The sequence below is a fragment of the Gallus gallus genome, chromosome Z (assembly GCF_016699485.2).
Source record: "Gallus gallus isolate bGalGal1 chromosome Z, bGalGal1.mat.broiler.GRCg7b, whole genome shotgun sequence".
NCBI classification, from domain to species: domain Eukaryota; kingdom Metazoa; phylum Chordata; class Aves; order Galliformes; family Phasianidae; genus Gallus; species Gallus gallus.
Genome location: NC_052572.1, coordinates 1,781,903 through 1,803,102, shown reverse-complemented (window position 1 = coordinate 1,803,102; position 21,200 = coordinate 1,781,903). Strand labels below are relative to the sequence as shown.

The window sequence follows — 21,200 nt, the reverse complement described above, 5'->3', positions numbered from 1 at the left end:
AAAATTATATTACCCTAATAAGGGGGCTGCGTCGTTGCCCCCCTAGTCAATCATGAGGCATGGCTAAGGTGAGACTTCTCTCTGAGTTGGCCTTGGATGTGTCATTTGAACACAGCCTCTACTACAAGCAAGAAAAAAGTAATAGCACTCTTCACGGAGTGAGAACAGTGTGGTGGGAGAGGAGACCCAGAGGTGCGCAAAGGACACGGACATCGTGGGTGCTCCATGCCAGGTGGAGGTGATGGATGAGCCACCATAGTCCTGCTCGGGTAGAGAAGATGTGATGTGTGGGGTGCCTACGGAAAGCAATGGGACAACTCTGACCTAAGAAGCTTGCACGAGAAGTCTCCATTTGGAGAAAGGATTGGTTCTGATGTGGACATAGGGGTTGGGGAATTGAGAAGCCAAGGCAGATGGGTGGAATGGCACTGACAGCAAGTGCAAAATTTAGAAAGCCCCTGTGATAGTCCTTACACAGGGCAAGCCGTCCTGAAGTCCCTAAAAAGGGACTCATGCAGAAAGTAATCCTCTTCCATCCCTTTCAGATCCAGGTGCAAAGCAACCACACTGACTTTGGGAAGCGACAAGGGCACATTCCCATCCACGTGTCCCCATCTTTCCACCTCACATCCATTGTGGGAAGATCTGAGCTCCTCCTGGGTCAAACCAGCACCCATCCCAGTTGTCTCCAACCATGCCACCTGCTCTTGCCTTAGTGCCAAGGGCCTCTTGCTGCAGGACGAAGAAGATGCCTGGACTGATGGGATGCCCCATCTCTGGAGATGCTCAAGGCCAGGCTGGATGGGGCTTTGGGCAACCTGGTCTAGGATGTGTCCCTATGGCAGTGGGTTGGAACTGAGTGGGCTTTAAGGTCTTTCCAGCTCAAGTGATAGAATCATCAATAGAATCACAAAGGTAGGAAAAGGCCTCTGAAATCACTGAGCCCCGCTGCAATCATTCTACATTGCGATGATTGACTCTGTGATGATCGATGCGCTCCCCATGCAAAGCTCCGCAGGGGCAGCAGGGCTGGCTGGACACCCAGCATCAAACTGCAACCATGCCGGGCATTCGGAGAGCCGGACCAGAGCTATCCCAATAAAAACAAAGAAGCACGGAAGGGCGTGTTGCTTTTGGGTAATAATACATCTCAAACTGCACGGTGAGGCCAAGACAGCGCCGCACCCTGAGCCGCCCCAAGGGTGTGGGCATTATACAATGATTCGCCCACACCCAGCACCTCCGATGACAATTAGCACCCGGCAGTAAATCCTGCATCTCCAACCAGGAAACGCACATGAGAAAAAAAATCCCAATGATGTGTCCTAACACGAACACCACTGTGGGCAGATCTGCACCGTCCCGACGCACGGAGGTTGTGGTTTTTTTTGCCCCTGGAAGAAGCCATGGTAAGGCCAACGGTGGTTCTGTTGTAAATGCTGGTTAAGAGTGGGTTTCTGAGTTTTCATCATTTCCCTTTTAAAAAGAACACGAAAGAGAGACGGTGGAAAAGCCTAAATGTATAATTACATCCTGATAACTACAAAGTCATGCGGAGTACTTTATAGATAATAAAATGACAAGATCTCATCACGCCCAAGTTTATTTTCATAGCCGTAAATCCACTTCTGCCCAAGTCGACGGGAAGAGATTTTACTATTGAGTAATAATGGAAGCAAAATAACACTTATTAAAGGGAAATGGGAACGAGAGCTCATCTGATGTTGAAAGACAACAGAGAAAAGCAGTTTGTTATTAAGAAATAGCAGGAACAACTCCGAGATATCGGCAGCAAGATTAACAGAGATCCCATTTTCCTCCTAAACCACGGTGCAGCGATGCTCATGAAAATGGGAATTAAAGACACAGAGCCGGGCTGCATCTCCGGTCACCAGCACAGATGAGGGGAAGGAGAAAAAGAACCATTGGCACAGCTGCCCAGGGAGGCGGTGGGGTCACCATCCCTGGAGATGCTCAAGAACCGTGGAGATGTGGCACACGGGGATGTGGTCAGCGGGCATGGCGGGGCGGGTTGGAGTTGGGCTGGGCATCCTGGAGGTCTTTTCCAACCTCAGTGATTCTGTGATTCTAGAAAGGTGAGGAAATAAATACGCGCTGTTTGCTGATGGTAGCTGGGAGCATCTTCGGATGAGACGGGGTTTTTACAGAGCGAGGAGCGAGATTTATTATTATTTTTATGATGATGACTACCACTAATTGCAGTGACCATTTACTCTTTGCCCAGCAGCTACAAGCAAGATGCTCATTGCTTCACAAGCACTGTACAAACAAGACAGAAGAGAAGGAGCAGCCTGTCTCCAAACACGAACTCAAAATAAACAGTGGGAGAAAACAGAGATTACCTGGTTTGCACAGATGAGGAACAGAGATACTCCGTGCCTCGCCTCGGGCCATGTAGGAAGCCCATAGCAGAGCCAACATTTGGAGTCAGCTCTTCCAAATCCCGGTGCCACCTTACCTGGAGGATGAGTGGAAGCTGGCTCTCTGCCTGGGGCTTAGCTGTGTGCTGGGGCTGGGAGCCCTGCTGGGGACAGAGCATGGTGGCCACCATGTGCTGGCCCCTGACTGTACCATGGGGATGCTGGCATCAGTGCTAAAGCCGGAATTACACAATCATAGAATAATGAAGGCTGAAAAAGCCCTCCAAGACCTCCAAACCCAACCCCAACCCACCCCACCATGCCCAATGACCACGTCCCCAAGTGCCACATCTCCAACATTGAACACCTCCAGGGATGGGAACTCCCTCACCTCCCAGGGCAGCCTTTGCCACTGCATCACCTCTCTTTGGGAAACAAGTTGATCCTAATATCCAACCTGAACCTCCCTTTTGCACTGGGACACAGCAAATCCCCCCCCCCCCCCCCCCCCCAAAAAAAAAGATGGGGACCGGCAGGGCTCAGCTGGCAAAAGCAGAAGGATTCTGGCCCCGAGGACAGTGGGATCCCAGGGTTTGTGGGATCTCAGCAAGAACTGGGAAATGGGAGAAGCCAAGCAGCTCGCTGCTCCCAGCACTGAGAGGGGAAGGGAAGGGTTTGTGTGCGAGGAGGAACGCTCCGCAAAGGTACCGCCAGCAGCAAAACCGGGGCTCTTCCAAACACAAACAGTTCGGGGAAGCAGCGAGACCGGAGCGCCGGCTAAAAATACGCAGCGCCGAGTGAAAAGGACTCGGAGGAGCCCGAAAGGAACAGCGAAAAGCAAATTGCGGGGAATTGTTCGGCAGACAATGTAAGGCTCCTCGCATCCCCCGCAACAGGCGGGTGGCAGCGGGGGAAGCAGCCCAACAAACGGCGGCGGCGGAGGGGGACGGGGAGATGCAGGCGGCTGGCTCGGTGGTTATTTTCCTCTGCCTTTGCCGAAGACAAAGGGGAGGTGCAGCTCCCGAGGACAGCGATTGTATTTCACCCCGCGGTCGGGGAGGCTGCAGATAGCGGCGAGAAATGGTCCTAAAAAGATTAGAGCTCTTACGGTAGGGCAAAAAAATACTGTATCCAGACAACACACTCGAGTTTTAATGACAGCGGGGACAGAATGGACTGAAGCATTGTCTGCTGCCTTTAGGAAACTGAAAACTTAATTTGAAACGGCGCAGGCTGGAGCGGGGCTCCTTGCACAGGGAAGGCTCTATTCCTGCCCTTTAAGCATCACTTTTTATCCTTGACATATATTTTCCATCCAGCGCTTCTCCACAGCACCATCCATCACAGTGAGAGCCGCGAGGAGCCGAGGGCACCCGGTGCTCAGGTGAGCAATGCCCCACGGTTGCTGGATGCACCCTGCCCACAGCCAGCACCACGGGGACCCACACCCCACCAGCATCCCCCACCAACCCCACAGCCCATACGCGTTCCCCATGGCCCCCAGACTGCATATGCATCCCCCACGAGCCCCAGACCCCATGCACCATTCTCGTGAACCCCAGACCCCATTGCATCCCCCTGAACCCCAGACCCTATATGCATCCCCCATCAACCCCAGATCCCTCCGAACTGCGCTTTTTCTACAGCTAGGCATGAAGATAGGGAGAAGCCCACAAGCGGTGCTGTGAAACAGGGTGTGATATTTCACCCTGGGCTCAGCCCAGCTCCAGGAGAGCTTTGCAGTGCTGTGGGTAGGTGCCTTTGAGCATCTTCCTTGCTCTAATGGATTTCTTCCCACTGCACCCCTCTGTCACGCTATATGTTTGCAGATCCCCCGCTGAGGGATAAGGAAGCCAAGTGCTTTCCTGTGGGCGCACAAGGAAGCAGAATCCCTGGCTTCCCCAAATCCCCATCCCAAGCCCATCCCCATTCCTCCTTCCTCCATTGTGCAACATCCAACAAAACGATTCCCACTGGGCACGACTGAACTGGTTCTGTACTGGGAGCAGTGGGGACCACTGCAGCCTCACTCAATCCCAGACCCTCATTGGGTCTGGACTTCTTTGGGGTCCTCCTGCCCCCAGCCTTGCCCCGGGTGCTGCTGTAGGAACAACCCCGGGGGCTGCGTTGCAGGGCATGGGGATAATTGCAGGGAACTGCAACTGTAATTGCTCCCGTGCCATTCTGCAGCCAGGTTTCCCATGCTATTATCCCTGTAATCATAGAAACCAACTCTACCTTTGTGCAGACAGCACTGCCAGCCCTGAAATTATGCGCTCTCCCCGAGGCTCCCCTTGGCCACGGAGGCAGGGATGTGCTGCGGGAAGAGGTCTGCAGAGCATCTGCAAAGCCCTGCGCTCACTGACACCCAGGGGCAGGGTCCCAGTGCTCCCACCCAAGGAGTAGCAAACCCCACACAGTGCTTTCAGCCCTGGGTAAATGGGATCAGGCTCAGCCTTTCCCCACTTCGGAGCAGGGAGGTGTGATTGCTCTGTTAACTGACTCGTCCCGAACTTCCCCTCGTTGATACGGTCAGGGCAGCAGGAGCTGAGCACATGGGATTTGAGGCTGGGAATGATGGGGAGCCCCTTGGCATGAGGCGTGGGTCAGTGCTAATGCTGTGAGGTTGCTTGGGTGCCCCCACCCAAAACGCAGTGGGTAATGCAGACAATGGGATCTGTTTGTTCCTTAATGCATGTGAGGAGTCCAGGATTACGAAGGTCTTCAGGATCACCGCAATGTGGATATTAGGAACAATTTCTTCTCCCAGGAGTGTGATGTAGTGGCACAGCTGCCCAGGGATGTGGTGCAGTCCCCGTCCCTGGAGGTGTTCCAGAACAGTGGACGTGTGGCATTTGGGGACGTGGTGGGGGTGGGTTGGGGCTGGGCTTATGGATCCTGGAGATCTTCTCCAACCCTAATGATCCTATAGTTCTATTTAAGGTCATGGTCACTGGGCATGGTGGGGATGGGTTGAGTTTGGGCTTGGGGAGGCCATCTCCAACTTCAATGATTCTATGACTCCGTGGCCTCCTACGGTAATTAATTTAACCAGCAGTGCTGTTAATGCTCTTGGCACATCTGAGCACAAAGAGTGACAGATCTGAGCACAAAGAGTGACAAAGAGCACATCTGAGTGACAAAGGGTGATCGCTCCATGGTGTTTCCAAGCTTCCCTATTTTTCTTTAGTTCTTCTTCCCCCAGCTTTTGACAGCTTCCACTTCAGTGATAATTACGACCTGCATTGCTGCAAGCCTACAGCCTTGCAACCAACTCCTCACCAAGCCAAAGCAGCACAGACCTGCTAGGAGAGGTGTAGATGGTTCCTCTCCTGCAACCCAAAACTTTCCAGGCTGGGGATGTCAAGAGCACATCCCTTCCATATGGCAGGCAAGAAGTCTCTCTGGAAGATGAGAGCAGCCTGAGGAGACCTGGGTGCCTCCTGCATTTTCCAACTCCTTACTACCCCTCTCTGAAAGCCCGGTGCTGTTAGGCAGCAAGGCAAGAGACGGAAAATAAATAATACATAAATGCCAAAGAGTGTTGCCAAGGCCACCTCCAGGATGGATGGGTATTGGTGCCACTCGTGTCACTCAGAAGCGAGCCTTTGCTCCTGGACATTGCATTGGTTCACAGCAATGTATCAGGCAACCCTGCAGGTGTCAGAAGCTGTAATTGCTGTGATTCACCCCTGTGAAACTCACACTGGCCTCGCTGCTGATTTTGGCTGAAGTGGGATTGATACAGGTGCAGGAAAGAAATCGTTATCACTGCTTTTTGCAGGTGTAAGTCACAGTGATGTGGGATGTGATCATCTGACCCCAACACTCTGCAGAAGTCAAGGAGCAGAGCCTTCCCAGCCTAAAGACACCTCTCCAGCTGACGCACAACTGCCTTTGGAGCACTTCAGGTTGCCCAGAGAAGTGTGAGTACTCCATCCCTGGAGGTGCCCAAGGCCATGGATGGGGCCCTGGGCAGCCTGAGCTGGTGAGCAGCACCCAGCCCACGGCAAGGATACAGCTGAGGGGGCTGTGACGTCCCTTCCAACCCAACCATTCCATGGTTCTATGGTTCTGTGAGCTCTGAGGTCCCTTCCAACCCAACCATCCCATGGTTCTATGGTTCTATGAGCTTTGAGGTCCCTTCCAACCCAACCATTCCATGGTTCTATGGTTCTATGAGCTCTGAGGTCCCTTCCAACCCAACCATCCCATGGTTCTATGGTTCTATGAGCTCTGAGGTCCCTTCCAACCCAACCATTCCATGGTTCTATGGTTCTATGAGCTTTGAGGTCCCTTCCAACCCAACCATTCCATGGTTCTATGGTTCTATGAGCTCTTAGGTCCTTCCCAACCCAACCACTCTATGCTTCTATGACCTTTAATGCCCTTTCCAACCCAACAATTCTGTGATTCTATGGTTTCTGCAGAACAATCCAAATTTGGAGGAGAAAACACTGCACCTTCTGGGAAAGCAGTGCCACCAGGGTACAGTGCCACCTGGTACTCTTCACGGATGCTCCTGGTTTGGAGGGAACCTTAGCAATGTTCTCCATCACCCCAACAAGCATGTCACATCAGGTGCAGAGCCCACAGCACAGCAAAAGGCTCTCAGAACCTACGTTCTGATGCTATGGGTGATGCTGTGGATGATGGTTTGGGGCTCAGGGCAGCACTGCTTTGTACCCAGGCACTGCAAAGAGCTGGTGCAACCCCTCAGGAGCTGCCCTGCATCTCACCCACTGCAGCCACATGTTTGTATTCACAACAGCTCAGCCAGACCTGCCTCTATTTTTCCCAGCAAAATGACTCTGTAGCAGTAGGAGATGCTGCATGGTCATTTCCAATACGTGACAAGCATGTAAAATGAATGGTCCCCAACGTGGCTGGTTAACTCCTGGCCCTGGAGAGCCCCACACCTCTGCAGCTCTGCAGGAGCCCAGCGTGGAGCTGAGCTGCTTGTAGAGGTTGCAGCTGCTGCGTGAGAACTGTCAGCTCTAACTGCGTGCATGCATTTGTCTTATTGGTTTCATCTAGTGGGAGATGATAATGGGAGTGGGGGAAAAGCACAGAAATGCTCTCCTTGTTTAGCACAAAAATACAGGTAACAATTATTAAGCAATAATTGATTCATCCGATACTTTATTAACCAGAGTCAGGTTTGCCAGCGACAGCTCTGCAGTGAGAGCCTTTCATGTGACACGTTATTAAAGGCTCTTTTCTGGCTCTGAAAGGCAGTGGCTGGCAGATCAAAGGTCAGACATTTCAAGGAGCAAATTGGTTTAATGTGGCTGCAGATAGCCTCCCGAAACCTCATAAATATGCAGCGAAATGTAAGGAGAGAAAATTGTGGACACGAGAGACAATTACTTTGAAACCAGGATGAGAGCAGCACGGGCTCAAATTAATCAGTGTGAGTCTCCTCCTTGCTGCCTCTCATTTGGCAGAGCAGGAGCCCGTCTGCCAGCCCAGAGGGAGACCACAGAGTCACGGAATCTTCCAGTTTGGAGAAGAGCTCCAAGATCACCAACCCATCCTCACCATGCCCACTGACCACGTCCCCACGTGTGCCATGGATGCTGGGGGATCCCAGAGCCCAAAGCCAATGGGGGAAGGTGCCCAACCCCACAGCTCTCCAGTTCCACCAGGGCTTCCCAGTTCCACCAGCAGCCAAGGATACAGCTTTGTGTCCTCTACTTGGCTACGTGCACCGGGGATCCTTTGGTGTGACACCATGGAGGTGTACAGCAGGAGGTGCTGACCCACATCCCAGACCCCAGTGCTCAGTGCTCAGTGCTGCAGTAGTTTTGCTGTCACAACTGATGCTCTCAGCCATCTCATTGTTTTTAACTCGGGACTTTTTTAGAAGCATACCTCCCTATTTTTAATCTCCAGCCAGGCAGCGGTGTCGGAATACTTCGGGGTTTTGTTGGCGTTTGTTGAGATGCATTAACTCAGATGACCTCTGAGCAGCTGTAAGGTTGGGCTGCTTTGCTCAAAAGTCACGACTTCACTCCTCTTAATTAACAGAAAGAAAACACCCACTCCATTCCTCTAATCTTGAAAGAGTTTTCCCACACGAAGAGTGACAACAACGCTCGATATTCCCAGCGTGGCCAGAAAGCAGAGTGGAGGGAAGAAATCTTTAAAACAAAGCTCTCACCTCTGCCTTGAAGCAGATGAGGACACCACCTCTCTGTATTCCCCCCATGGAGTGGGGGGAGCAGAGAAGCAATGACACCCATGCACTGCTCGCCAGGGGACGCCTCATGGCGTCAAGGGAGGAGAATCACGGAATCATTTGGGTTGGAAAAGACTGCTGAGATCATCAAGTGCAACCATCAAAGCTCTGCACCCCAATGGGGTTGGCCGCAAGGACAGCAGTGGTACACGGCCACCCAAGCCCCAGCCCACGCAGCAGCCAGCCCCAAGGTACTGGTGTGTGCAGTTCTCTCATCAATCAGGAGCCTGACAGTGTAATTTGTATCTGGGGAACCTGGAGCAATTACAAAACCAGCCCAAATGCTATTTGTTTCTCAAGATTTTGCCCGTAGTTAGCGCTGTCGTTCTGCTTTAATTATGCTGTAATTAATTGCAACAAAACTGTTTGGAAAGTGCGTGTGTGCACAGCAGAAAGGTTCCAATATTGCAACCGGCTCCCCTGCAACCACAAACACTAAACAGAGAATTTATGATCCTGGGCTGATAGAGCACTTGGCCTTCTCTACACCACGTGCATAGAACCACAGAACCGTAGAATCATGAAGGTCAGAAAAGACCTCCAAGATCACCACGTCCAGCCATTGACCCAACCCCACCATGCCCATTCATAGGTCCATAGAATCGTTAAGGATGGAAAAGACCACTGCTATCATCCAGTCCAACCCCAACCCATCCCCACCATGCCCACTATGCCCACGTCCACCCAGAGGGTCTCCAACCCCTTTTGAAACCAAACCAAGGCCTCTGAAGGTGACTACTGAGCTATTTCACATGTAGGAAAACCAGTGTGCGGAGGAGCTGATCTCCTTCATTTATCCTCAGACAGGATTAAATGGGCAGAAGCTGCAAGAGTTGAACCCAAGGAAGCGCTGTGTTTTGGTAGTGATGGGAACCAGTCCGCAAAGGCAGCAGACAGCCCAGCCCTGCTTGCATTTTTCTCTCTGCCATTTTCTGTTTTCAGCGTCTCCTCTCCTCCCCTCCCCTCTTTCTCCAATTTCCCCCCCTCCAGGACCATCTCCCGGCTTGGTGGAGGTGGCATTTTATAGAACCACAGAATATCCCGGGTTGGAAGGGACCCATGAGGATCATCGAGTCCATACCCTTACAGAGTTGGTCCCCAGGGTGAGGTGTCCCAGCGGTGGCACCCCATTTGGGTGGCAGGACCCACATTTTGGACCCAGCAGAACCCGCGTGGCACCAGGCTTATCGCCACCCCAGATCCAGCTGATCCCAAAGACCTCCCAGGGGATCTGCTCCATCAGCTTCAGCTCACCTTGGCAAGAGGTGCCCCAGTGCCATGGTGACGGGCTCGGCGGCATAAACACGGCACATGGGTGTGGGCTGTTTGCACAGTGAGGGAGCTGGCTGCTCTCCATCCCTCCGCCCTGCTCCTCCCAGCAGTGCCAGCAGCTCACTCCAATGTGGTCTCCCACCTCCTCCTGGGCTGCCTCATCCGGCGGCACCATGGAGCCACTTCCCAAACTGGTTCGGCACTGGGCAGGGCAGGGTGGGGGAACGCTGCCTCTCCCCGCAGTCGGGGATGCGGATGCGATTTGATGGCCCTGACATCCCCGTGCATGGAAACGTGTCACAGGGTGAGAAGTCCCCTCCTCCTCGGCTGAGGTGGCCGACACGCAAGGTCAAGGAAATCCCATGGGGTAGGGGGTCTGATGCTGCTGACAGCATCGCAGGGCTGTACGGGCATCTGGGGGCACCAGTGGGCTTGGCAGTGGTGATGCAGTTGGACACGTGGACGTGGATCACACCAAGGACTGTTGCGTGGGGAGCAGCGGGGGCATCTGGGGGCACCAGTGGGGTCGGCAGTGGTGATGAATCTGAAGATGGACATGGATCATGCCAAGGGCTGGACATGACGGATGGGAGGGGGAGAAGCACACAAAGCCTGTGGATGTGGTGTCCTTTCCCCAAAAGGCTGCGTCCTCACGGCCACCACGTGCCTGCTCCTCGGGGCAGGGACACCTCTTGGAGGGATGAGGAAGAACATAACCCAAGAGCCGTGAGAAATGGCTGCATAATGAGGGGAAGCTGCTCCCATGAGTGACACTCGAAAATGACGTGGGCATGTGAGCAGCATTACCATCGGGCACGCGCTTCCAGGAAGGAATCAAAGGGCTCTGACTAATACCACGATGCCTCCAACTCTTTCTTGGCAGAAGATCTCAGCCCCGCATCCCCTCCCTCTATTCATCCCCCAAGGAAAACAACGAGCACAGCACCAGCCCCACGCTCCTCCATCCCATCCTCCTGCAAAGAGCTCTAAAAGTCTGCGGGGTCACCTCCCAGTGGTCCCCCCCAAAAATCCATTCCATTGGTGGCACAGAATGGAAAACCAATGAGGAGTACAAAGCAGAGAGAGAGGTTTCAGCGCTCTGCAACTATTTTAATAGCTGCTCTTTAATTAAGAGCAATCGCTGTGGAATTATGTCAGTGAAACTTGCCACTCATTTATTAATTAGAGGAGGAATTTCAAAGGGAGTTCGGCCCCAGGCTGGCTGGAAAACCCCACTGGCAGGGTTGGTGCTCGCTGGGTGCTGCAGCACGCCGGGGGGGCCGCTCATTGCCCACACCTGAGTAAACAGCACCAGCAGCAGCGGGACACGGTGTTAATGCTGCCAGACTGCCCAGGGCCTGCAGTGATTGAGTGCAGTAAGGAGGTCATGGAAATGGGGCAGAGAACATGAGGGAAGAGATGGACGGAGCCTGGCGGCCACCTCTTTCCCTACAAGACGAAGCCCCTCTCCTTGGAAGCAGCTGCGTATCTGCAGATGACTCAGGCATGGAAACCTGTGCAGAATTGGGCCCCAAGCATGCTCCAGCCCCACGCAGCTCCCAGCCCGCCCCACTGCCCCATGCACGGAAGAGGTATTTTCTCTGCCATCCTGGGGCAGATCCCTATAAGAACACCAAGGAGCCCCCAGAGGAGCAGGAGATGCAGGCGGGTGTTGCAGCGTGCACAGCCCACCACTCAGGGTCCCATTTCGGGAGCCCTTTGGCTCTCCGTATCCCCATTCGGCACAGCCTCTCCATCGCCCCAACCCATCTCCAGCCTTCATCCACCAGCAGGAAGGGGGGAAGGCACCACGGGCAGCCTTGTCCCATCCTGACAGCGGTGGTGCCCCGACCTTTGTAGGGCAGCACGAGCTCCGGGTCCCTGTGGTACTTCCACATGGTTGGAAAGCAGCACCGAGAGCTCCCACCTCCATTCCTCCCTTCCCCAGCGCATTCCACCCAGCAGACCTCCATTCAAACAAACCTTGCACAGAGCTGCGGCTGGCCGTGTTGGTGCTGTCCTCAGGAATCACACGGGCAGGGTCCAGAGCCGGGGAGGGACCCTGAGACAGCGCCGGGAGTGCCTTGTAGGAAGGATTTGTTAGAAATATTAGAGCCCAGCACCATCCTGGGGCGTTGCCTTTGTTAAAAAGGCAGCAAAAAGTTCCAGGGAGAGGCTGGAATTTCAGCCTGAAAAATATTCCTATTAAACATGACAATATTTCTATTTTTTTTTAACCATTTCTTTCTTTCTTTCTTTCTTTCTTTTCTTTTCCTTCTGTCAAGCCTTTTGCAAAGAGCCCCAACAAAAATAACTCCTAAAACCCAGACCAAGCGGAACCGGCTCCGACCCGATCCACCTGCCCCTTCTGCACCCCGCTGCCCACCCCAGGGCTGCACAGAAGCGTTTCACACCCCCTGCTTCCCACCTGAACCACACCAAAAATTAACGCCGAGCCGGACCTGAGACGAAACCCCATAAACTGAGATGCGGTGCGAGGGGGTTGGTACAGAGCCAGAATTCCGGGGCTTGGTAAGGATTCCCGATACCAAACGGGTAAATCAGAGAGAGAACCACGGGGTCGGGTTGGAACAGCAATTAAAACTGCATGAAAACGGTGCCGGATTATTACAGGGGAATCCAACGCGCCGGGGCAATGCGGGAAAAGAACACCACTACCCTCCAAGCATGAGACACAGGCTGCTTCCCCCTCGCCCCCATAAGCCACGGGAAGGATAAAGCGACCTACGTGTGAGATCTTCTGGGGAACGAAGAGCAAAGAGGGGAAGCAGAGCGGCCGCTCACCTCTGCTCCGCGCGCCGACGCTGCCGTCCCCGGTGTGAGCCGGGCTGTGTCGGAGCTGCCCCGGTGCCTGCAGCCGAGCAGAGAGTGTCATTGATTTGTGTGGGGAAGGCTAAGCCTTTCTAGGAGCGGCTATGAGAACTCACTCCCACCACTCCCTCTAAACCAAAGGAATTTGGCACGCAGCCCTCCCTGTCCACCTGTACTATTAAGGTCTGCGCGGCGCGCGGGACGCGGACCGACTTTACCGGGGTCTTTTTGTGCTTCCTTTTTTAAATGAGCACGCAGAGTCCTCTGCAATGGTTTGGTTTTTTGGTTGGTTTTTTTTTTTTCTTTTTCCTTTTTAAAGAAAACAATCCCAGTTTTTGTGTTATTCTTTTTTTTTTTTTTTTTTCTCAAGCTGACCTATCGCATCCTCTCTGCTCTGACCGCAGGGCACAGGCTGCCAGTGCCCCGCTCTGCATCCCCATAAGCCATGCTCCTACAGACCCGGAATGGGGCAAAACAAGATGAAAGCTCTTTGGGACAGCGCTGCCTGTCATTAAACTAAAAGAGTTACACTGCTTTTTTGCACCACTGACCCACGTAAGGATGCCAAGAAGGCGTTCAGAGTTGGGTTTGACTCCACAGGCTGTTCAGATGCCACCTCCTGACCACTGCAGCTGTCCCCAAAGCAGCAGTTGAGCCATCCTGCCCCTGCTATGGGGCTGTTCCCTACCAAAAAACCCTCCTGGCAGGCACTGCCACCACGGGAGCCCAGCTCACTGGAGCGTGCTGCCTCTTTCTGCTGGGGATGCAGCCTGACCCTACTCAGCTTCCTGGCATGAGTGCAACCCAATGGGCTCAGCCACGGCATTGAAAGACAAACAACAGGATTTGGAGCAGGTCCCTCCCCTTGTTCAGAGCAGGACATGGGGTGGGGACGGCTGGCAAAGGCAGGGATGCGTCCTGGGGCGGCCACATCGGGGTCCCCATGTGTGGGTCGTGGGGAGCGAGATGTGAACCTCCATCCTTGGGAGGGACCCCAAGAAACTGGGCTGTTCTAGAGGTCCTGCCCCAAATTCAGCATTAAGTTAAAAACCATGGTTAATAAGACACTAGCTCCTTTCTGGCAAAGGTATCGCAACAACAAGGAAATACAGAATCTTGTTAATGCAATAAATCTGATCTGGACGCCGAGTTACACATCACTAGCTTTAATGAAAAACCCCAAATCACAATCAGAGGCGAATCGGCACTGTTGCCACAAGGGGAGTCTGCCTTCCTGAAGCAGGAGGCAAAAACCAAGAGTCAGAAACTCATCCCACCCTCTCCGAGTCTGCAGGAACAACAAAAAAAGCAGCTTCCATCCCCACACCCAAACCACTATCTGCAGCTCCTCCGGCCGCCGGGTTTCTAAGGAGTGTCTGGGTAAATCAGCACAAGACGTCGGTGTGAACAATACGTCTGGCCCCAGATAAGGGTGAAGCAAAAGGACTTGGGCAGCATCCAGCAGCTGCCAACACGGCATGGGGAGGAGTGCCAGCGGCCACCCACCGCCTTCCTGCACGTGGGGCCGAGTGCTGGCTGCAAGGAAGGGATGCTGAGGAGGAGGCAGCGTGGAGGATGTGGGGCAGGGATGCTCTCCATCAGACCCGATGGGCTCTACCCACAAAAGCAGTTGGGTTCTTCCCATTGGGGTGGCTTGAGCCGTCAATCTGTTGGAGGAACAATGGCCTCCTCCATGCCACGCTACGGGAGCGCATTGTTTGCCCTGCCGTTTCCCAGGGTGGTTTCTCCTTCCCAGCCCATCGCCGACAAATGTCCCCAAATTCCTGCAAGCCAAAAGCAACACTGGGATGGAGCAAAACACCCACAGTGGGGCGGAAGGTGAGAAACAAAACGTCTCAGCGATGGGTCTGAGCATAAAAACACTGCGGAGTGTGTTTGGTGGGAAATGGGTCCCCACTGAACCCCGGAAATAATGTGCTGTTTCCCACACGAGATTGGTGGCTGGTGGAGGGACGAATGGGTCCCCAAGGCTGTGAGGGGAGAGGGAATAAACTGCTTCCAGCAGGGCGTGAAACATGGCTGGCAGAAGGAAGGAGAGGAGGAAGGGTGGTTGCAGACCCCACCTCGGTTGGGCAGATTGCAAGCAGAACGGAAAACAGTAAGAAAAGAACTGAAAAGAGGCTGCAAAGCCCAGTGCAGTCCTAAAGTGATGGATGAAAGCTCTCATTGTGAGGGCACGGGAAGGAAAGATGCTGTGGAGTGAGCTTGAAGGACCTCTGCTCCCCTGGAAAAATCAGGGGTCATCAAATTTGAAGTTTTCATGGGTAAAACTAAGTTTAACGTTGTTACAGCATCCTTATTTTATTGCCAAAGTGTGTCATTTAAAATTTTAAAGAAGATCAGTTTTGGCAAGGAACAAAAACCATCACGAGAATTTCGCCCTAAATCTCACAGAAACTGCTCCAAAATGAGCTCCAAGGGCTGACTGGGATGGAGAAGACTTGCGGGCCCCGTCTAAATGTTTAATGTGTGGGACTTGGTTAGATGATACCTGGGAGCTAGAACTGGATGATCTTGAAGGTCCCTTCCAACCCAACCATTCTATGGTTGTTATGACCTTCAAGGCCCCTTCCAACCCAACCATTCTATAGTTTTGTGATCTCCAAGGTCCCGTCCAATCCAACCACCCTAAAGTTCTATGATCTTTGAGATCCCTCCAAGCCAACCATTCTACGATTCCATGATGCACACCTGAAGGCAGGAGCAAGGTCCCTTCCTATTAATGTTTCAGTCCTCACCTCCTCTTTATCAAGAAGGTACCTCAAGTCCACTTTAGTACAGGGTTGGGTGAGAGTTACTAATGGTCACGGAATGAATCCTAAGCACGAGCAGATGTTACTTTAGTATTATTCAGAACACTCTCACCTTAATAACAACAGACACAACATGGAGGTGCTTTACAGAGCCTGATGGAGGGACTCCAGGGACAGCTGAAGCTGGGTGAGGTGTAGCCCTCCACAGATACCCAAAGGGCTTCTGAAGATCTCCGTTACCCGCATCACCACCTCCAGTGCCACAAAACCTTCCCAGCATCCCGAAGCAAACACGTGAGCGGTGATAAAAACCCAAGTGATGCAAATATAATCTGCCAGGGGATAAAAGGAGGAGGTGGAGGACGTCTGCACAGACCCAAATCCCAGCGACGGCCGCACACCACACATTTCCATTGCAATCAGCTCAGAGTGCCTTGCACAATTTGCCACCCTGGTGCAATTGCCACATGCAGCTTTGGAAATGCGTTCCCCACACTGTAATTTCTCCAGCACTTATTTTTGCTTCGCTCTCCCGTGAAATCACGACTCCTCTCCGGTTCCGTCCACACCATCCCACCCCTGGGACCGAGCAAATTGCCTCAGGGCTCCCACTGTGGGTTACTCACCCTCTGCTTTCATTGCCACAATCCCCCAAATTCTCCTTATCCCAGAACGAGCACCTCAGCAGAAGCTCCCCGGTGTAGGTGGAAAGAATTCTGCCTGCTTTCAGAAGCCGTGGACCGGGCCATAGGTCCTTGCAGGATGTTGCATTAATAGTGAGAGGCAAATGAGCCATTTTGCTGCTCCCGGCTGAAAAAAATATGCAGCTGACCCGATTTACCTTCCTGATAACGCATTTACAAAGCGCTCCCTGGCCGAGGGCTTCGTCAGCCAAGATTTCATACAGAATGAAACTGTTGGTGTCGTGACCACAGCCTGCTGAAGAATGCCCTTTTCTATGGGAGAGCTCAGCAGAGCCCTCACTATAATGACCTCAGCGATATCAATAACCGCATTTCGGCAGATTCATTATCTGCTCGCTGCCTGGCCCGGCCAAGTGATGTGGGATGGAGCGAGAAAGGCAAACACGGAATTTTCAGCAGAAAAATGGCATTTTCCTTAGAAACAGACAGGTCTTTATCTCCTCTCCTTTCCTGAGCGCCGAGCAGATAGATCAATCAGCATTCAGCGGGGCAGCAGCCTCCTTTAGTGATTGCTCCCCATGCTCCCCACTCCCTGCTCCTCCAAACCTTACAGAATGTTCTCTTCCTTTGCCAACTCCTCTTAATCCTCTCTCACTGCTATTAAGGATCCCTAAATCTATGCAAGGGTTTCATACCGTGATCCGTAGGAAATCCAGGCTTCAAAGCAGGTTTACTTCATACCAATAATTTAGTGCACAGAAATCACTGCCCAAAGAATGGTCCTGAAGGCCAAAAAGTCAGCTCCGGGTCTCCTTGTGGACAAAATGATGCTTCAAAGTTTCCCCTTTTGCTCAACTCTTCACTGCAACACATCACAGACAGTGATGGGAGCTGTGAATCTCCTCCCTGCAGAGCTCAACACGGATGGAAGTGTGGGAGTAGTGCACGAGTGCATCCTGAGAGCTCACTGCATGGAGGTGTGCCATTTACGTACGTATGTATATTATTATTACATATGGGCATGTTATTTATATATATATTATAAACACAAAGGGTTGCTTTCAACTTTCTCCTGGGGTGCAAATCTAACCTAACCAAGCCATGACCCGAGATTCAACCCACCACCTGGAAGTAGACTGCCCTTTCATGAGCATGGCATTTGACTCATCAGGTGAGAAAAGGAACTTCATAGTCACAGAATCACAGAACCATAGAATGGTTGGGTTGGAAGGGATGTTGAAGATCACAGGACCATAGAATGGTTGGGTTGGAAGGGACCTTGAAGATCACAGGACCATAGAATGGTTGGGTTGGAAGGGACCTTGAGGATCACAGAACCATAGAACCATGGAATGGTTGGGTTGGAAGGGACCCCAAGGGCCCCCAGCCCCACCCCTCCCATGGGTTGGGTGCCCCATGCCAGCTCAGGCTGCCCAGGGCCCACCCATGGCTTTGGGCACCTCCAGGGATGGGGCACCCACAGCTCTGGGCAGCAGTGCTGGAGCCTCACCGCCCTCTGAGTAAAGAATTTCCTTCTCACATCTGACCTAAATCTCCCCTATTTTTGTTGAAAGCCATTCCCCCGTCTCCTACCACTATCTGCCTGCACAAATTTATATGATAACCTCTTCAGTCACCAGCTATGGGTGGTCTTGCAACCAAGGGGAGAGCTACAAACATTGTTAGAGGCAATCCTCAGCCAAACCTATTAACAAACCCAAAGTGACATGGCTGGGCTGTCACCTCCCCAGCCGTGTCAACAATAATTGCAGGTGGAGCCCCTCACTGCCTCCCACCTCGCTGAATCAGCAGCAATTAAGGGATAAGAGCACGGTGGAGGAAAATTGCAATTTCCTTGCCTGGAGACGGGGAGGGAGGTCTGCAGTGAGAGCCATGCTGCCGCGTGCCCCGATGGGAGTGGGCTGACAGCGGAGCCGGTGCTGGAATAAATTGGTATTTAAAGGGCAGAAGTCCCACGGGAGCTGAAGCCAGTAGCAGCCACGCTGCTAACAAGGACAGGTGATCTCCAGCGGCCCAGGGCCCCTGATTTATTATTTCAGAAGCCCTCAGCAGAAGGAATCTGCGCAAAAGGGAAGAAAGGGAGAAGGGGAGGATGAGAAAGAGATGTGGAATGCAATGACAAGAAGCACCGGGGGCAAAGCTCATCCCGAGGGATGAGGCTTCTGCAAACAGAAGGATGGGGGGTGATTGGAGCTCCGGGAGGGAGCAAGCCAAGCAAATGGGCAGCAGCACAACAGCCAGCTCCTTAATGAATGCAAAGAGAGGCACAACGGGGCGGGGGAGATGAATTCCTGCTCCTTGGGCGCCTGACAACGTCCAGACTGACGGTGTCAGAGCTGGGATGGCATGGGGAGACCTCTGCTCTGCACACAGCTGCAGACCCTCAGCAAGGAGGTACCGGATGCATATGGGCAGGGACGGCACGCAGTCCCAGCAGGATTACCCACCACTGTGTGAATCAGCAGCGCAGCCTCGGACGGGGAGAAGAGTAATGATGCAGAAAAGGCAGAAGCATCCAATCAATACTTCTGCTCCGTGTTTGGAAAGGAGCGGGATGATGTGCTCGTATCACACGAGGAGGATGGAGTGCTTTCCAGTCCATTAGTAACCACGGAGCTTGTTAAACAGCATCCACCGGCGATAAACAATGTTAAATCGGCCGGCCTGGATGGCTTGCTCCCCAGAGCCCTCCACCAGCTGGCTGAGAGCTCTGCCCTGCTGCTGTGCATTTCAATGCATCCCAGAACAGGGGGAAGGATGCGAAATGGGACGGTGAGATTGGCATGGATGGCAGCGACGATGGGTAAAGCAACGGGAACAGCCCTGAGAGTCACCCATAGGGGAATTAAAGGACAGAGACGGAGTTGGTGCCCAAGATCTGAGGAAAACACAGCATGCCAAACAATCCCGATTCTGTTCTCGGAGCTGATTACAAGTTCGGTTAATAAAGATAATTGCCTGGAGATAATAGACAGGTTTTGTGAGGCATTTGATTCACAGTGGCACGGCACCCTGATTAAAAAGGGAGGGCTGTGCCATGACAACAAAGCACACGTGCAGGGGCTCCAATTGATCTCTGCAAACAGCGGTCACACGGACTCGGGCTGTTTCCAGGGGGATTTCAGGAGGCTCAATACCAGCCCCAATATTCAGCGTTTTCTTATCTGGAAGCAAATACAGCGTTGTTGCTGATCAATCAGCCCCCTGCTGCACAAACAGCAGGAGCCCAGCAGCCATCCGAGCAGAGTGGGAGCACGGCAGGCAAGCAGCTGGCCGGGGTCATCACCTGGAGAGCTGTGGGCACGAAAATGTGAGAAATGAGGAGCTTGCACCTCTGGGGACACATTGCCTTGCTGGAAAATGAGTTTGGGGTCAGACACGTCATTGAGCTCTCTGCAGTGTGCCTGGGTGGAAGGAGGGGAGGTGACATTCTGCTCCGGTCCCACTGCTCCACTGAACATATGCTGCCCAAGTGAGGCTCAAAAAGGCAGACTTGAAGAGAAATGGATAAGAATTTTGGCATTTGCTTGGGAGAGGAAATAAATCCCAGAGGGATGTCAGCAAGCACAGGCGAGCATGCGGGACCCAGCCCACTCCTGAGCTTCAAGCAGAGCTGAATTCAGGTTGGTTATTAGGACCAGCTTCTTCAAAGAGTGGTGATGCAGTGGCACGGGCTGCCCAGGGAGCTGGGGAGTCCCCATGCCTGGGGGATGTTCAAGAACCATGGAGATGTGGCACATGGGGACGTGGTCAGTGGCCATGGTGGGGTGGGTTGGGGTTGGGCCTGGGGGATCTTGGAGGTCATTTCCAAACTCAGTGATTCTGTGATTCTACAGTTCTCTGAATTCTGATGCTGACTTCTGTGTCCCCAAGGAAATCAATTAAAGCTCAATCCAGCATCTTGTACCAGGGACCTCTCCATCTGGCCTTTCACGTCACTGGAGAAAACACAATGCTTCTGCTAGGTATGAAGCTCTGTGGCACCTGGGGGAAAAGCACATGGACACAGCCAGCATCCCCACAGGCAGCACAAAGCCTTTGAAATCCAGCTCTTGTCCATGGCTCCAAATCCAGAGACCTTGCAAACGAAAAGGTCTTTATAAACCTGTAAGCAAGGGAAAATGGCAAGGCTCCAGCAGCCCTGCGTGAAGCAGCCCTCTGCACTCCACTTGCACTCTATTGAGCATCCTGTTAGCATCACCACTTCTTTTCTCCTTCTTCTCAGGTATCAACCAGCTCCCCCTCAAGCCAGTACTGTGCTGCCATGTCTTTAGGCTTACTGTTATTGTTTTCACTCTTCTGCCTTAGAAAAGCAGAAGTTACTCAGCCCCGGGAGGCAGTGAGCAGCAGCACTGCCCTGAGCTGTGGGTGGGTGCTGGCTTTTCCTGCTTCAGGAACAGAAGGGGTGAATGATTCCAAATGCAGATGTTTAACCCAAGCAGGCCCCATCCATCATGGGGGAGCTGGGGATTAGAATACATTGTTATTGCTGAAGGTGAATTCAAGAGATAAGGCATTAAATCAAAGTCGTACCTAATGCCAGATATTACTAAATGTTTCAAACTTGGACGCAAAAATACAGTTTGGCTTAATATCCCTGAATAATGGAACCACGAAGGCTGGAAAAGACCTCCCAGATCTCCAAGCCCAACCCCAACCTATCCCCACCATGACCCTAAATACAATCACAGAATCACGAAGGTTGCAAAAGACCTCCAAGGCCCTCAAGCTCAACATGCACTCCGCCATGCCTACAGACCATGTCCCCAAGTGCCACATCTCCACCGCTGTGGAACACCTCCAGGGATGGGGACCTCCTCACCTCCCTGGGCAGCTGTGCCACTGCATCACTGCTCTCTGGAGAAGAGAATCCCACCATGCAGAGTTCTGGTGAAACCCAGCCATGCTGACTGTGGAGCCTTCTTCAAAGAAGCTCCTTAAGCAGCTGTCTTACAGGGCTGCTTAGGTCAGGTCATAGAATCATAGGGTGGCTTGGGTTGGAAGAGATCTCCAAAAAAAGACAATGTAGGGTCTC

The 21,200-nt window shown here is 52.8% G+C and overlaps 1 protein-coding gene across 6 annotated transcripts in view; it reads right to left on the bottom strand.

Moving 5' to 3' along the window:
* Nucleotides 1-21,200, bottom strand: part of ZBTB7C (zinc finger and BTB domain containing 7C) — a 105,771-nt gene that overhangs the window by 23,753 nt on the left and 60,818 nt on the right. For 2 of the 6 annotated variants that reach the window (XM_046905682.1, XM_004949017.5), the window contains exons 3-4: nt 12,644-12,766; nt 11,878-11,977 (exon numbers count right to left, since the gene is read on the bottom strand). The exons of 2 other annotated variants lie outside the window; for them this stretch is intronic. The gene's annotated coding sequence lies outside the window, so the exon portion shown is untranslated. The remainder of the gene's footprint in view (nt 1-11,877; nt 11,978-12,643; nt 12,767-21,200) is intronic. 2 more of the 6 variants (XM_429131.8, XM_040656624.2) reach the window with 2 other exon arrangements.